Source organism: Equus asinus, chromosome 6, assembly GCF_041296235.1.
Source record: "Equus asinus isolate D_3611 breed Donkey chromosome 6, EquAss-T2T_v2, whole genome shotgun sequence".
In the NCBI taxonomy this organism is placed as follows: domain Eukaryota; kingdom Metazoa; phylum Chordata; class Mammalia; order Perissodactyla; family Equidae; genus Equus; species Equus asinus.
In genome coordinates this window covers 43,621,677-43,636,970 of record NC_091795.1, presented here as the reverse complement: position 1 = coordinate 43,636,970, position 15,294 = coordinate 43,621,677, and the positions used below count along the sequence as shown (strand labels likewise).

At 43.7% G+C, this 15,294-nt stretch overlaps 1 long non-coding RNA gene across 15 annotated transcripts in view; it reads right to left on the bottom strand.

The window, feature by feature from the left end:
• Nucleotides 1–15,294, bottom strand: part of LOC106828319 (uncharacterized) — a 90,458-nt gene that overhangs the window by 50,286 nt on the left and 24,878 nt on the right. For 8 of the 15 annotated variants that reach the window (XR_011503961.1, XR_011503953.1, XR_011503955.1 and 5 more), the window contains exon 4: nt 14,265–14,373. The exons of 5 other annotated variants lie outside the window; for them this stretch is intronic. This is a non-coding gene — a long non-coding RNA (uncharacterized lncRNA). Of the gene's footprint in view, nt 1–10,552; nt 10,908–14,264; nt 14,374–15,294 lie in introns of those variants that run through there. 2 more of the 15 variants (XR_011503960.1, XR_011503963.1) reach the window with 2 other exon arrangements.

The following is a 15,294-nucleotide window of genomic DNA, read 5'->3' as shown; positions in this document are numbered from 1 at the left end:
ATTCAGTAAAACGAGAAATTGAACTTCACCCAAAAGGAAAAAAATAATAATGCAAAGCATATAGGATTGTGTTAGGTAAGTCACTGTATATAATGGCCTTTGTACATGATAGAGTGATTTTTTTTTTCAGGGAAGATTAGCCCTGAGCTAACATCTGCTGCCAGTCCTCCTCTTTTTGCTGAGGAAGACTGGCCCTGAGCTAACATCCGTGCCCATCTTCCTCAACTGTATATGTGGGACGCCTACCACAGCATGGCTTGCCACGCGGTGCCATGTCTGCACCCGGGATCTGAACCAGCGAACCCTGGGCTGCTGAAGCGGAATGTGCGCACTTAACTGCTGCGCCACCGGGCGAACCCCGTAGAGTGATTTTTAAATAATGTTGTGGCTGTTGTTTTACTCTGGTGACTACTGCCTACTCCTACCCCTCCTCAAGCTCTACTCTCAGGTTCCAGCTGAGACCACTGCCACATGCTCCTCTCCAGGGTCTGTCAAGACTGCCAACAAAGCACAACCAGTAGGACCTACACCTAGAATATACAACTATGTACTGGGGGGCTTTGGGGGGGGAGGAGCAGCAGGGGGAGGAGGAGGGGAAGGAGGAGGGGGAGGAGGGGAAGGAGAAGGGAGAAGAAGGGAGGAGGAGAAGGAGAAGAAGAAGAAGAAAAGATTGGCACAGATGTTAGCTCAGGTGCCAATCTTAAAAAAAAAAAAAAAAGACTGCCAACAGGAAAAAGAACCAAAATATGACCACCCCTCCCCCAAGCACATGTCGAGGGGGTAAAATCTAGAGAGTGACTCCGGTGACTGAGTCTATTCTAGAAGTACCTTTTCCTCTAAATGAATCCCCAGCCTACAGAACATTTCGTTTTGGATGCACCTCTGGCCCTTCAAATTCAACTCCACAAAACAAATTTGTCTCACCCTTCTAGAAGACTGGTTCTCCTTTCCAGTCATGATGAGTAATTTTCAAGCTGCACAGAGTAAATAGACACCTTGGCATTATCAGTGACTTGTTCTTCTTTCTTCTTTTTTTTTTTTAAGGAAGATTAGCCCTGAGCTAACATCTGCTGTCAATCCTCCTCTTTTTGCTGAGGAAGACTGGCCCTGAGCTAACATCCGTGCCCATCTTCCTCTACTTTATATGTGGGATGCCTGCCACAGCATGGCTTGTCCGCCATGTCCGCACCCGGGATCCAAACCGGTGAACCACTGGGAAGCGGATCATGCGCACTTAACTGCTGCGCCACTAGACAGGCCCTTTTATTTCTGATTCTTTATCCTCTTCCTGACTGACAGACTATCAGATCAGTGGTTTCTTCCATGAAATGTCTCTCAGATTGGTCCTTTCCGTTCTAATCCTGCTACCTACCCCAGTTGATGCTTTATTATCCTAACTGGTTTCTCTAACCTCATTTTTCACTTCATTCATTTCACACATTCACACCATAAAACCTTCCCTGATCACTGCTTTTATCAACACTATTCACTACCTAGTCCACCAGGGTAAAATAACTGTCAGCCCCCACCACCCTCAAGTCGGAATCCATTTCCCCTTTTTTTTTTTTTTTGAGGAAGATTAGCCCTGAGCTAACATCTGCTGCCAATTCTCCTCTTTTTGCAGAGGAAGACTGGCCCTGAGCTAACATCTGTGCCCATCTTCCTCCACCTTATATGTGGGACGCCTGCCACAGCATGGCTTGCCAAGTGGGGCCATGTCTGCACCCGGGATCCAAACCAGCAAACCGTGGGCCACCAAAGCGGAACGTGCAAACTTAACCACTGCACCGCTGGGCCAGCCCTTCCATTTCCTATGTTTTTAAGTGGCTTTTTTTTTCTGAATCATAAAAGGTAATTTCTATTAACAATTTGTTATATGGTTTTTTAATATTTACACATAGTTATGGCTATATTTATTTATTTCAACTGAAACAGGTTCATATGCTACACATTTCTTCATGTATATATTGTGGCCATCTTTCTGTGTCAATAGTTATGAATCTACTTTATTTATCATTGTATGGACACACCATATTTGACCAATCTCCTACTGATGGCCATGGTGATTGTTTTATAAGCTCTGTAGTAATAAATATCCTCATACATATATCTCTGCACACTTGCCCTTGGGATAAATACCTAGAAGTTGAATTGCTAGTTTAAGAGTGTAAGCACTTTAAATTTGCTACATTTTGTCAAACCGAATGTCAGAGAGATCATATTTATATTCCCAGCAACAGAGTATGAATTCCTGTTTCCTCAAGCCCTCATCAGCAATAAATATTTTCTTCTTTTTAATATTTGTCAATCTAACAATTGAAAAATGATATCTCATTTCTCTTTGTGTTTTCTGGATTGTAAGTGAAACAGCCTTTTTCTATATGCTTTATTAGTCATTTATATTTATTCTTCTATGACTTTGGCCCATTTTCTCTTGATGTTTTTGCTTTTTTTCCTAGAGATTTGTAAGAGCCTTGTGCACATTAGAGATACGCTGAAAATCCTCTTTAACCTGTTTGTCATCTATCTTTTATTTATGCAGACTGTTGTGATTTTTTTTTTATAGCTAATTCACCACACTTTTTCCTTTATAGTTTCTGCCTTTGGTGTCATACTGAAAAAATCTATTTTCTAGTGCATTTATTACTTTAGCTTTTATGTAGAAATCTTTAATCCATCTAAAATTTATTTTGGTAGAAGGTGACAGAGATTTTTTTTTTTAATGGCTAAACATTTGTCCTAAACAATATCCTTTCCCATTGAAACTTAGCTCTGTTTCTGGACTTTCTAATCTATTCTGAGCTCTGCTCCCCAAGAATTCTTCTTCTTTCCAGTTGGACTAGTTTTCTCATTGCCCACAATAGGTTTTATGTAGGTTGCTGCCTATATTCACATTGTTGCCCTCGCCTGGAATATCCTCTTACCTTCCCTTCACAGATGCTTCAAAGTAAACCACTCCTGGGGTAAGAGAAGTAAATGCTAGTTAAAACAAGAGATGCTTTCAAAAGAGGGAAGGTCATGTAAAGAAACACATCAGAGCTTCTACAAATTCTTTGTGTGGTTAAAGAAGTGGATGAGCTTTTTACACAGCCGAGCCCTTTGGTGGGCTTTGGACATACAGAGGTAAATTTGGGAGGGAGAGTTAGAGTTCACTGGCTTTGCATAATAGAGTAAGAAGTATCTGGAGTACTTAGTGGCTACAGAGTCAGGAAGGTTTGCAGAGGAAAGAAAGATAAGATAATAAGAGACCAAGGCCATATTCATGGGTGATATGAATAGTGACAAATCCCTAATGGAGAGGTGGGCAAAAGTACTTTAAGGCACAGGGATAGCCAGTATTAGAATTCAAGTTGCTTGCTTTGCTGCAATGTACAATACTCTCCATTATACCAAACCTTTAACAAAGTCTGCTGCATACATAAAAGCTTTAGCTGGGAGATATCTGAGTTCTACATCTGGGCCAATGTGGATGGAAACAGGGACAGCATGCTTGAGACAGTAAGATCATCTATAACCTGAACTAATACAGTGGAAGCAAGAGCTCACAATTAGAGTGACCATAAATACATGCTCTTCCAGGAATTTGAAGAAATCTGAGTGAAGGAATCAGACTTTCTTTCTACAAGTCGTAAACTGACACTTTGAGCCAAAATTTTAAGGGAAAGGATACTTCCAGCTACTAGGTTACACTAGGATGGTCAATCCTGAGAACCTTTTAAAAGGAACCAAACTGAATGAGGTTCAGTGGTGACTTACAGAAGCAGCCAGTGGCTAAGGATCATATGCCCCATCCCTTCTCCACTCCGTATGCCCCCCAAGGGGTCTTCTGCTACTTGCCCTACCTAGGGTGTCCTCGATCAATTCTCATCTCTTTCATGAAGCTTTCTCCCAAGGTTTTAGCCCTGAGATGCTTCCTTTCCAGAACTTCCACTTTACTTAGAATCTGAATATCAGTTTAACCTTTAACTGTTATTTTTTTCTATCTTCTAACTTCTCTATTGAATTCAACTATAGATGCCTTACAGACAAGAACCACAACCGGAAGGAAGGAAGGAAGGGAGGAAGGAAGGAAGGGAGGAAGGGAGGGAGGGAGGGGGAGAGAGGGAGGGAGGGAGGGAGGGAGAGGGAGGGAGGGAGAGGGGGGGGAGAGAGAGAGAGAGAGAGAGAAAGAGAGAAGAAAGAGAGAAAGAGAGAAAGAGAGAAAGAGAGAGAGAAAGAAAGAGAGAGAGAAAGAAAGAAAGAAAGAAAGAAGGAACCACCCACCCCCACATCCTAAACATCCTACATTACACTCAGAGCCTACTAAATTCCTGGTGGGGGAATAGTGGAAGATAGTGATGCAGAAGCAAGTTTACAAATGACTCTGGATGGCGATGCTCCTAAGTCAAGGCGCAAAGGAGGAGGAATAGGAACAGGAAGGAACAGGGGAATAGGAGGAGGAGGTTGGGTTGATGAAAAATATAATTTGGCTTAGGACATGTTGAGTTTAAAATGCCTAAGAGCAGGGCTGGCCCTGTGGCCGAGTGGTTAAGTTCATGTGCTCTGCTTCGGCAGCCCAGGGTTCACCAGTTCAGATCCTGGGCGCAGACCTAGCACCGCTCATCAAGCCATGCTGAGGCAGTGTCCCACCCACATAGAAGAACCAGAAAGACCTATAACTAGGATATACAACTATGCACTGGGGGACTCTGGGGTGGGGGAAAAAGGGGGAAGATTGGCAAGAGATGTTAGCTCAGGGCCAATCTTCCTCACCAAAAAACATACCTTAAAAAAAAAGAAGTAAAATTCCTCTTTAAAAAAAAAATGCCTAAGAGCCATCCAGGTTATAATGTCAATAGTGTTTGGCCATCCTGACTCAGGAACTCAGAAAAGAGATTTAGGTTCGAGACAGAGATTTTGAGAGTTTTTGGTATATCAGTAGAAGCTAAAACTGTAAGCACAGATGACACCACTCAAGGAGAGTATATAGAGGGAAGAGAGAAGGGGGCCAAGGACAGAATCTTTAGAAATGTCTTCACGTAAGGGAGCCTGTTAGGGAAAGACTAGTCAGGGAAAACAAGCCTTCTGTAGTTATAAACCAATTGATATTAGACTGACCAAATAACAAACTGGCTCTATTTTTCTTTTTTTTTTTTAGATTTTTTTACTTTCCCTTTTTCTCCCCAAAGTCCCCGGGTACATAGTTATGTATTTTAAGTTGTGGGTCCTTCTAGTTGTGCTATGTGGGACACCTCCTCAGCATGGCTTGATGAATGGTGCCATCCATGTCCGCACTCAGGATCCGAACCCGTGAAACCCTGGGCCGCCAAAGCGGAGCATGTGAACTTAACCACTCAGGCACAGGGCTGACCCCAATTTAAGATTTCTAAATGTCCATTTCAAGCCCTCTTTCCACCTTCCTGTAAGTGAGCTTAGTCCCTGACCTTCACAGTTAAAACTAAGGTCTTTCAGAAGAAGGGGCAGAAATGGACAAGTGCCATAGGCCAAGGCCACTAGGTTGGGGCTTGTGGGTGGAGGATGCCACTTGTTGGATGTTCAAAGAACACCAGAACTAAAGGGCAGGGTCAAAGCTGAGCCTTTCCATCTAGTCTGTCTTAGAATTAGCTCAGCCAACTATCTGAGTTCAGATCAGCCAACCAAAGATCTCACTCATGACAGTAAAGACACATACATCAGGGTCTCAAAGGGCCCTAGTATTTCTTAATCAGGAGTCTCAGTCAGAGATTTCTATCTGCTTCAAGTGGTCTTTTCCTGGCAGTCGTGGGAACGGCATACAGAAGAAGTGACTGGCTTCCTCTTTGGTTACCAGCTATGCCAGCTGGAGCTCATGGCACTTAGTCAAGCACCTTGCCAGATTTAAATGGCTCTCCACCTGCAAGATCACCCTGATCACGGAACACAGGTTTATCTTCACTGAAGGGTTGAAAAAAATTATAGTCTGGACTGTCCATGAACTATAAACAAAGAAGGATTTCACAGGGCAAGTAGAAAATTTATATCACACCCATTCCATAAAAACGAGCTCCATCTGACTTGACACTGACCTCCATATGTAAAGTTAAAATCCTGAACTAGCAGTGAGACTTGAGACTGTTGCTGAGATGAACAGTCTCAGAGTGGGAGGGAAGGGGTGCTCAGGAGCACTAGAGAAATCCTGGAAGAGATCAAACCTGGGGAAAGAAGCCTCAGAGAAGCCCTCCTTCCTTAGATCCAGAAGCTGATGATGTCTGTGGCCATGATGGCATCACTTCATGCACCATTTCCTGTTTCAACTGGAGGAAAGGGGAAGAGGACTGAAATATAGGAGAAAGAATGTAGAACCTCCTCCACTTTAGAGCACCACTCCAGATCAGAGCTGGCCTTATGCAGACACACAGTAAGTCGTCAAACATGTGGTGTGATTCCAGCAGAGAGACTGGTAAATAGTAGGAGCTCGGTGGCCATTTGTTGAATGAAGAGCACCAGGAGAGATTTCCTACCCCAAAAGAATTTTTTTCACTGATTGTCACATTATCTTCACCTAGAAATCTCCATATGCTGTCCATTCCTTTGGGATACAGCCTCATACTTTCCAAAACTGTGTTTCACCAAACACCATTTTCTGTGAAATTTTAATAAATATTCTTTCAAGGAAAAAAAATGGTCCTCCAGTTAAATAAGTTTGGAATCTGTTATATTTTCTATTTCCATTTTGGAGCTTTATAAATGCATATCGAAAGCTCTTTTTGAGGCAGAGGCAGTTGGAGAGCTAACATGAAATTCAGGACACAGGCCCAACTAAGCTAAGAGCCTTGTTCCAGAAGTACAGCTGGACAGACCAGCATGATATCCAATTAGCCCAAAGAGTATTAGGCAGAGTGCAGGGCGGTCAACACTGGGAGATGTGAGCACGTGCAGAACTCTACCTATTGATACTAGTTGCAAGAAAAAGTTCTAGTATTGGAGAAGGGACCCAGCCTGAGAGAGGCTGGAAAGCAAAGGCCACAGCCCCTGGTAAGGGGTCGACAACAGGGCTGCAGTCCTGGACAGGGATAGGGGTCCAGGCAGAGCAACTGGACAGAGCTTGATCCCCTTAACAAACAGCCAAAATAAAGGTGAGATGGAGGGGAGGCAGATTGGTGGACAGAGCTGTCACTCAGGGCACAGTACGCATGCCCAAGAGCCCTTCCCTGCTGGGGCCCCTGGCTCCAAAATCCTGATGATCAGCAGATCCAGCTACATCACTACATTTTGTGTATGGGGAAATGGTGGTTGGGGAGAGACGAAGGGACGTGGTACATCCAGAAACCTCCACAGAATCATGCTGATTCCAGCAGGGAAAGAGGTCCAGACCCTGTCAAACTCTAAGAAGTGAGGGGTAGAGACCATTCTTAGGATAGCCCACTAAGGGAATGTGCCAGAAGAAATGAATAAGAAGCCCAGAGTCCTGAAAGAAGCCAAAAGTCTGATCCCAAAGAAAATGCTCTGGATTTAGGGTAGGAAAATGAACAGAGTGTAAGTTGAAGCCTGAGGGTGAAGGGCATTCAGGAACCCAACTGTGAGGAGCTGGGAAAGGCACTGAGATTTGAGTTGCCTCTGTCAAAGACTCCTTGGGGGAGAAAAAGATGTGAGAATTCAGATCACAAAGGCAGTGTGACAGCACTGGCAAACGAAAGATGATGAAGAGTCAACTAGGAAGGCTCTCTCTCTCTGGAAAAATTCAGGCCAAAAAAGTTGTAGATCTGCATCACAGGCACTACGCTGGCAGCCTCTGGATTAGCTATTTTGGCTCTACAAAGTTGGTGGACAAGGAGGAACTGCACCTTTGTATGGACACCCCAAGTGCTTTGTCATTGCTTTTGACATGGCTTACTTTGCTTTCCGCTAAAGCCCAATCTCAGCACAGCTCATTGGGAAATCAAGACCAGAAGGTGTCAGTGACCAGTGGCCACGGAGGAAGTGCCCTGCCCATGTTGTCACTGGAGGCCTCTTTTGCACCACCATTCTACATCATTTCTGGGAAGCTGCCTTCCACTTCCTAACATCTGTGACAGTCTTGTCTGAGGACATCACAGCAAACCACAAACCCAAAGATCCTATACTCCTTGTTACATTATGCCTGTCAGCTGCTCTCCAGACAACGCTGTGCCTGTATACCCAGCATGCTGGTGGGAAATCTTTTTACAGCACCCCCTCTTGGGGTCAAGAGCCTCCATCCCCACCACCCTCAGCTGCTTGTGTTTACTCAGACAAAACTGTGAAGGAAACAAAGCATTTATTTAGGGACCTAACTTCTCTTTTCAGGGCCTTTATCTCAAAATCAGTGGTGCCTCCTTCCTGTCCCTCCAACCTGGGAGCACAGTGCCCTCTCCTCTCTGCCCCTGCTTTACTCTAGTTCTCAGAAATCAGTCTCATAAACTCATTCACACTTCCACATACATGACCAAGACTCTTCACAATTAAACTCCTTCCTGGAGTCTCTTCATTTTTAATAGGGTACCAAAGACTTAAATCAAGGGAAAGAAATTTCACTTGTAGAATACCAAGCAATAGAAAACAGCTAAGGGAAGTCTTTGAGGGGCAGGACACATTCTTGGGAAATTACACCACTTGACAGACCGTCCAGTCTCTTCTTACTCCATCATCTGACATCCTCAAGCTGTCTCCCCTGCCAACCCATACACCAGGCTCCCCTGAATCTCGGCCAGCACCCACTGCCATCTGGTCTCCCTTGGAAAGGCAAGAGAGAGACACCTCCTCTTTATTCAGTAATATTCACTGTAAGAGTCACATAACAGGGGCCACCACCTCCAGTACATACAGTAAGGGCACGGCACACCACACCCTCACCTCCGCCCCCACCACAGCTTACTCCTTGGGACACATCAACAGATTTTAATTGGATGGTAGGGCAGGGTCTCTTAAGCAGTACTCCAGAGTCACCAGTGGTGTTCTGACACTTGTGGGTTACATTGCTATGAAGACCTAGAGGCAAAGAACAAAGCCTTTTTTTAACCTTCCCCGACAGCCAATTGGTATCTTTCCCACATGTGCTGCTGCAGCATCTCTATATATAGAACCTAGCATTCTATAAACAGGATGCTCTGACTAAACGCAACTCAACAAGCAAAACTGTGAGGTAGAGAAGATGGCATCTCCTCATCTGTTCTTTCCCCATCCTCTTTTCCTAAATCTCATCAGAGACAGAAGAGCTCTGTGAAAACAGCATGGAACTGGACAGACCTGAGGAGAAATAAGTCCTGGCTCAGCCTTTACTATTAGCTGTCTGACCTTAGGCAAGTTACATAATTTCTTCAACTTTCAGCTTGCCAATGTGCAAAAACAAAGATGCTATTTTTTTGGTTTGCATTATGATAATTAAATAAGAAAATATGAGAAAAGCATCTAATACATGCCTCGCTCTCCAAGAATGTGAGTTTGTTCTTCTCTATCTAGCTTACTGCACACCTGGTGTCCTCATGTTACTTTCTGGCTGTCCAAAGCCAAAGTGTGTACTCCCAAACAAACGATCCCTTCCTTTCCTGAATTCTATCAAAGTCCCCATCCCTTAGAAGAACGATCTAATCACACTGCTAAAAAGAAATCAATTTGCAATTAATTCAAGTAAAATGTGGATGATATTGCTGGGTGCCCGTATTAACTCTGTGGGGGGTGTTTCTGCATTTAAAAGAGGAGCCTGGAAATTCAAATGAGAGGAAGGTTCTCCTAGAGGACAAGGGGCCAGTGTGTCAGTCTCTTTCCCTGCAGCACAGCCCATATCACTCTCTGTGCTGAAGAGACCATCAGAAACCACCAGAGCTACAGGACATCATCTCAGATTGCTGCATGTCACACCTCAAATCAACAGGTCCAGAATAGAACTTAGGAGCCTTGGCTACCCCTTCTGCTCTGGCCAGCACACACTACTTCCTTAGCCAAGAAATTACGGTGGCACTTTTTTCCCCTAGGAGGTTTCCAACACTATTTTAAACTCTTTGGAATTAAGCAGCAACAGGATTTGATTATGGTCATAGTGTTGAAACAGCCTATAGAAGGCCTGGGCTCCACTTCCAGAATCACACCTTACTTCTCTGAATGGTCTCAACAAGGCCCAGATTAACACAGGAGGCAGAGTAGGCCTGTGTCTTGACTTCTCTCTCAGTGATACAGGAAGGAAGACCACAGGGAAATTTCTGGGCCTTCCACATACAGGATCATGGAAGTAGATTATTATGACTAAAAACAGCCTAAGCGTAATCACTTGCCACAACGTGCTATGCTGACTATAAATCCTAATTCCACATGGGAATTCTCATATGGAGGTACTCTTCAGCAGTGTACATGTTCTATTTGACTTCCTGGCAGCACCCCTCAGAGCCCAGGGTACTAGCCAAGGTTGGAATCTCAGGACCCAGACACCCCTAGGGTGTGAAGGGGCCTGGCTGGCAGCTTCAGCAGATGGAGTAGAGGTGAGGTGAGGGGCTGGTCCAGGCAGGATTATCCAACAGCACGTACTTAGAGAACTGGCAAAGCAGAGACAACAATAACAAATGTTTTAAATTATTTTATATTTATCCAAGTAGTCACCATGGTAAAAATCAGAATTTTGCTGGATTTTTCTTATACTTTGCTAAATTTCCCTACACTTATTTTGTGTTTAATATTGTTTTTGAAATATACACTGAGGGCTGAAAGTATGAGAGACATCATAATCTTTCTATTGCTTAGGCCTCTAAAGTTCTTAATCTGGTCCTTGGCTTCAGCAAGAAGCAAGGAAAACCAGGATTCCAAAGCTTCAAGGTCAGTATTCATTTCTTCATTCAATAAACATTTCTTGAGGGGCTAGTCAAGTGTCAGATCTTTGCTGAGTCCTGGGATTCAGGAGCAAACAAAACAGATATGGTTCCTGAGTTCCTGGAGTTCACAGCCTAGAGAGAGAAGGTAAGAATAAGACCAGGACCCAAAGCAAAAGGTCTCTATTGGGAAAGAGGCAAGATTCCACAGCCAGTAACGGGATGCAGAGGGATGCCAGAAGAGACCCTGGGCAGACAAGGAGCTGTTCACGGAGATGAGCTGAGTCAGACAACGTCCTTATGCCCCTACTCCCTTCAGCAGGAAAGCGTACCACTGTGGTGAGCTGACTTATCAAGAACAGGTGACCAGGGCCCTCACAACCAGTGCTGCCATGAAGCTGTCCCTTTTCTGTTCACAGCCATGGACTGTGATACGTGCCCTTTGAGCTGTCAGATCCTGAAAGCTCCAAAGAAAAACACAACTTGAGTTGTCTACTGACAGGAATTCTAGGGAGGATAGCAGGCCAGAAATGGGAAGCATAAAAACAACGGCCAGAAGCAGCTGGGTGACCCTCCCCCTAATTGTCACCCACACTTCTCTAACATTGCACAGAAATGAAAAATAAAAGCCTGATCTCACCTAGAGGGGTGAGGCTGGGAAGAGAGCTGCTGAAATGATCAAGCTATAGTGCACGCCTTCTGAGGAGTTTTTGCTTTAGGGTGTGAAGGGGCAAGGACAAGGAAAGGCTATGGCCTGCTGTGCCAGAGAGAGGAGCCGTTCCAGCAGCTCAGTCCCAGCATTACCAGAAGCTGACGGCCACAGTGGAGGTGGAGCTGATAAAAGCAACAGTAGGAGCTTCAGAGTAAGTGTCCAGCCAGCAGAGCAGTGGCCTGGAGAGATCGCCAAGTATCTGACCACTCTGGGCCTCAGTTTCCTTACCTGAAAATGGAGATGATGATAAAAGCATGTATTGGTTTCCTAGGGCTGCCGTAACAAATACTACAAACTAAGTGGCTTTAAACAACAGAAATTTATTCTCTCACAGTTCTGGGGGATAGAACTACAAAATCTAGGTCTCAGCAGAGCCAGGCTCCCTCTGAAGGCTCTAGGGAAGAATTCTTCCTTTCTTTTTCCAGCTTCTAGCGATTGCCAGGAATCCCTGCCATTCCTTGCTTTGTGGCAGCATAACTCCAATCCATGCGTAGGCTCACCACCTAATCCAGTACCACTTCATCTTAACTTGATTACATCTACAAAGACCCTATTTCCAAACAAGATCACACTCATAGCTTCTGGGTAGACACGAATTTTTGCCGGGACACTATTCAACCCAGTACAGAGCACCGACCTCATAAAGATCAGATATGTAAGGTGCTGAGAGCAGTTCCTGACACATAACAGACATCATGTAAAAGCTGGCTACCCTTCATCACTAAACAAGAATGATCCTCCCTCCATCATGACTCAGAGATAAGAAACTGGATGGCACTAGAGTTCCAAAAAGAGCTGATGAGGGCAGAGCTAGGACACAATGGGTTTATTACCATTCAATACTCTCTATCAAACTCCCAGGCTGGAGTGAGGAAATACCTGCTACAGCCACTTCATTTGGTTTTTCAAGAACACAGAACTTATCCCAAACTAACAATGGCCCGTTCAAAGCAGTCCCCAAATTAGGATCCACTTAAGAGAAGCCTCCACAGCCAGCAGAGAAGCTGCACCAGTGAGCACAGGAGTCTGTCTTGTCACTCAGAGTCAAGCTGGGAGTTCTGATCCCGCACTGCTTTACACAGCACATGCATCCCACAGCTTAGCAACTGAACAACTACTGACTGAGTCCAAACATCAACTCCATTCTCTGAAGTGGAGATGTACCATCTCTAGGACAATCTACTTTCAAATTAGGGAAGGGGAGAACAGATTAAAGGCTCTTGCTGCTGCTTCTTCAATAAATGGGTTCAGGAAACTTTCCAACAGAAAAGAAATAGAGCCAGATCTCAACTGCTGTCTTCATATCCAAATAAATTCCAGATGGATTCAAGACTTAAATTTAAAGATTTAAAAACACACACAAACACAAAGTACTCAAAGAGAATTATTTTTCTAATTTTTTTTGAAGATTTTTTTACTTTTACTTTTTCTCCCCAAAGCCCCCCGGTACATAGTTGTATATTTTTAGTTGTAGGTCCTTCTAGTTGTGCTATGTGGGACGCCACCTCAGCATGGCTTGATGGGCGGTGCCATGTCCACGCCCAGGATCCAAACCGACAAAACCCTGGGCCGCTGAAGCGGAACGAGCGAACTTAACCACTCAGCCACAGGGCTAGCCCCTATTTTTATAATTTTGAGGTAAGAAAGCATGCCTTTTCTAAACATTGGCCTAGTAGCAGAAAAAACTATAAGGGAAAAGATTATTTTGACTACCTAAAAATGTAAAGCTTTCAGAGAGGAAAGAAATTGCATAAACAAAGTTGAAAGACAACAAACTGGGAACAATTCTAAACCATATATAATAGTCAACACTTTAGCTCTCATAAATCATTAAGAAAATATTACTGGGAAAATGTGCATAGGATATGAATAAGTGATTCAAAGAAAAAATATAAATGTCCAGGGGCCAGCTCAGTGGCACAGCAGTTAAGTTCACACACTCCACTTGGGTGGCCTGGGGTTGGCCAGTTCGGATCCCGGGCACAGACCTGCACAGCACTCATCAAGCCATGCTGTGTGGCATCCGACAATCTTTCTCAAGCAAAAAAAGAGGAAGACAGTCAACAGATGTTAGCTCAGGGACAATCTTCCTCACCAAAAAAATAGTAATAATAAAATAAATATGCAAAATACATTTCAAAATACCCAAAGAGAGGCTGGCCGGGTGGCGCAGCAGTTAAGTGCGCACGTTCTACTTCGGCAGCCCAGGGCTTGCCAGTTCGGATCCCAGGTGCAGACATGGCACCTCTTGGTACGCCATGCTGTGGTAGGTGTCCCACATATAAAGCAGAGGAAGATGGGCATGGATGTTAGCTCAGGGCCAGCCTTCCTCAGCAAAAAGAGGAGGATTGGCAGCAGTTAGCTCAGGGCTAATCTTCCTCAAAAAAAAAAAAAGAACGAAAATATCCAAAGAAATGTAAATTAAATCATACTTATGGTGCACCGTGTCTCAGTTACTATTCGAAGCATTTACATGGATTAACTACAATCATGCATCACTTAATGACGGGGATATATTCTGAGAAATGCAAAGCTAGGCGATTTCATTGTTGTGTGAACATCATAGAGTACACTTAGACAACCCTAGATGATATAGGCTACTAACACCTAAGCTATATGGTAATAATCTTATGGGACCACTGTTATATACATGGTCTGTCATTGACCAAAACATCATTACGTGGCACATGACTATAATTTATTCCTCATGAAATAGGTGCAACCATTATCCCTACTTTACCAAGGATGGAACTGAGGGACACAGAAGTTAAACGACTTACCCAAGGCCACACAGTTAGTAAGTGGCTAAATCAGAATTCAGGCCCCAGCAGGCTGGCTCCAGAATCACATTATCAATTACCACATTACAGTGACAAGATCATGTTTCACCTGTCAGATGGGGAAGATGAAAAGCACACAACCCAGTGTTACTGACAGTGTGGAACAATAGGCAATCTCACATGCTGTTGGTAGAAGTTAACATTCTTAAGGGTAATCTAGTTCCATGAATTAACATTTTAAAAATGTGCATATCCTTTAACTCAGCCATTTCATTTCTAGGTATTTATCCTAAGGAGATAAGTAGACAAGTGTGCAAAGATGTATATACCAGGGTTATTTATTACAGAATGTACATAATATCAAAAATATTGCAAATAGGGGCCAGCCCCGTGGCTGAGTGGTTAAGTTCGTGTGCTCTGCTTCAGTGGTCCAGGCTTTCACCAGTTCAGCTCCCGGACACGGACATGGCATCGCTCATCAGGCCATGCTGAAGTGGCATCCCACATGCCACAACTGGAAGGACCAACAACTAAAATATACAACTATGTACTGGGGGACTTCGGGGAGAAGAAGGAAAAATAAAATCTTAAAAAATAAAATATTGCAAATAAAATATGCAATAGAGACACGAAAAGTCCAACAAATTCATTCATTCAACAAATATTTGTTGAGCACCAACTGTGTACAAGGAACTGCTCTAAGCACCAGGTATAGCACTGGATAAAAAAGAAAAAAAAATCCCTGTCCCCATGGAGCTTACATTCTAATGGAGCAATAAACAAATTGTTCAGCAATAAACAAATAAGAAAAATATGTAGTATATCAAGTGGTGCTAAATGCTACAGAGAAAAATGAGAGAAAGTAGATAGGAAAGGAAGGGGGTTTGTTACAATTTTGAGTAAGGGGGTCAGGGAAGGCCCCACTAATAAGAGATGAAATAAACAATAAATATTAGAGAATAAAATGCATTATAGTATATCCATACATTTAAATATAATTTGTCCATTTATTCCGCATTTATTGACATGA